We start from the raw sequence: 2,500 nt of genomic DNA on the forward strand, positions 1-2,500 counted from the left end.
ATTTTTTTTTTTTTTTTTTTTTTTTTTTTTTTTTTTTTTTTTTTTTTTTTTTTTTTTTTTTTTTTTTTTTTTTTTTTTTTTTTTTTTTTTTTTTTTTTTTTTTTTTTTTTTTTTTTTTTTTTTTTTTTTTTTTTTTTTTTTTTTTTGTTTTTTTTTTTATTTTTTTTTTTTTTTTTTTTTTTTGTTTTTTTTTTTTTTTTTTTTTTTTTTTTTTTTTTTTTTTTTTTTTTTTTTTTTTTTTTTTTTTTTTTTTTTTTTTTTTTTTTTTTTTTTTTTTTTTTTTTTTTTTTTTTTTTTTTTTTTTTTTTTTTTTTTTTTTTTTTTTTTTTTTTTTTTTTTTTTTTTTTTTTTTTTTTTTTTTTTTTTTTTTTTTTTTTTTTTTTTTTTTTTTTTTTTTTTTTTTTTTTTTTTTTTTTTTTTTTTTTTTTTTTTTTTTTTTTTTTTTTTTTTTTTTTTTTTTTTTTTTTTTTTTTTTTTTTTTTTTTTTTTTTTTTTTTTTTTTTTTTTTTTTTTTTTTTTTTTTTTTTTTTTTTTTTTTTTTTTTTTTTTTTTTTTTTTTTTTTTTTTTTTTTTTTTTTTTTTTTTTTTTTTTTTTTTTTTTTTTTTTTTTTTTTTTTTTTTTTTTTTTTTTTTTTTTTTTTTTTTTTTTTTTTTTTTTTTTTTTTTTTTTTTTTTTTTTTTTTTTTTTTTTTTTTTTTTTTTTTTTTTTTTTTTTTTTTTTTTTTTTTTTTTTTTTTTTTTTTTTTTTTTTTTTTTTTTTTTTTTTTTTTTTTTTTTTTTTTTTTTTTTTTTTTTTTTTTTTTTTTTTTTTTTTTTTTTTTTTTTTTTTTTTTTTTTTTTTTTTTTTTTTTTTTTTTTTTTTTTTTTTTTTTTTTTTTTTTTTTTTTTTTTTTTTTTTTTTTTTTTTTTTTTTTTTTTTTTTTTTTTTTTTTTTTTTTTTTTTTTTTTTTTTTTTTTTTTTTTTTTTTTTTTTTTTTTTTTTTTTTTTTTTTTTTTTTTTTTTTTTTTTTTTTTTTTTTTTTTTTTTTTTTTTTTTTTTTTTTTTTTTTTTTTTTTTTTTTTTTTTTTTTTTTTTTTTTTTTTTTTTTTTTTTTTTTTTTTTTTTTTTTTTTTTTTTTTTTTTTTTTTTTTTTTTTTTTTTTTTTTTTTTTTTTTTTTTTTTTTTTTTTTTTTTTTTTTTTTTTTTTTTTTTTTTTTTTTTTTTTTTTTTTTTTTTTTTTTTTTTTTTTTTTTTTTTTTTTTTTTTTTTTTTTTTTTTTTTTTTTTTTTTTTTTTTTTTTTTTTTTTTTTTTTTTTTTTTTTTTTTTTTTTTTTTTTTTTTTTTTTTTTTTTTTTTTTTTTTTTTTTTTTTTTTTTTTTTTTTTTTTTTTTTTTTTTTTTTTTTTTTTTTTTTTTTTTTTTTTTTTTTTTTTTTTTTTTTTTTTTTTTTTTTTTTTTTTTTTTTTTTTTTTTTTTTTTTTTTTTTTTTTTTTTTTTTTTTTTTTTTTTTTTTTTTTTTTTTTTTTTTTTTTTTTTTTTTTTTTTTTTTTTTTTTTTTTTTTTTTTTTTTTTTTTTTTTTTTTTTTTTTTTTTTTTTTTTTTTTTTTTTTTTTTTTTTTTTTTTTTTTTTTTTTTTTTTTTTTTTTTTTTTTTTTTTTTTTTTTTTTTTTTTTTTTTTTTTTTTTTTTTTTTTTTTTTTTTTTTTTTTTTTTTTTTTTTTTTTTTTTTTTTTTTTTTTTTTTTTTTTTTTTTTTTTTTTTTTTTTTTTTTTTTTTTTTTTTTTTTTTTTTTTTTTTTTTTTTTTTTTTTTTTTTTTTTTTTTTTTTTTTTTTTTTTTTTTTTTTTTTTTTTTTTTTTTTTTTTTTTTTTTTTTTTTTTTTTTTTTTTTTTTTTTTTTTTTTTTTTTTTTTTTTTTTTTTTTTTTTTTTTTTTTTTTTTTTTTTTTTTTTTTTTTTTTTTTTTTTTTTTTTTTTTTTTTTTTTTTTTTTTTTTTTTTTTTTTTTTTTTTTTTTTTTTTTTTTTTTTTTTTTTTTTTTTTTTTTTTTTTTTTTTTTTTTTTTTTTTTTTTTTTTGTTTTTTTTTTTTTTTTTTTTTTTTTTTTTTTTTTTTTTTTTTTTTTTTTTTTTTTTTTTTTTTTTTTTTTTTTTTTTTTTTTTTTTTTTTTTTTTTTTTTTTTTTTTTTTTTTTTTTTTTTTTTTTTTTTTTTTTTTTTTTTTTTTTTTTTTTTTTTTTTTTTTTTTTTTTTTTTTTTTTTTTTTTTTTTTTTTTTTTTTTTTTTTTTTTTTTTTTTTTTTTTTTTTTTTTTTTTTTTTTTTTTTTTTTTTTTTTTTTTTTTTTTTTTTTTTTTTTTTTTTTTTTTTTTTTTTTTTTTTTTTTTTTTTTTTTTTTTTTTTTTTTTTTTTTTTTTTTTTTTTTTTTTTTTTTTTTTTTTTTTTTTTTTTTTTTTTTTTTTTTTTTTTTTTTTTTTTTTTTTTTTTTTTTTTTTTTTTTTTTTTTTTTTTTTTTTTTTTTTTTTTTTTTT

Source organism: Mustela putorius, unplaced genomic scaffold (genome assembly GCF_011764305.1).
Source record: "Mustela putorius furo isolate JIRA1106 unplaced genomic scaffold, ASM1176430v1.1 tig00002325_pilon_pilon_pilon, whole genome shotgun sequence".
NCBI classification, from domain to species: Eukaryota; Metazoa; Chordata; class Mammalia; order Carnivora; family Mustelidae; genus Mustela; species Mustela putorius.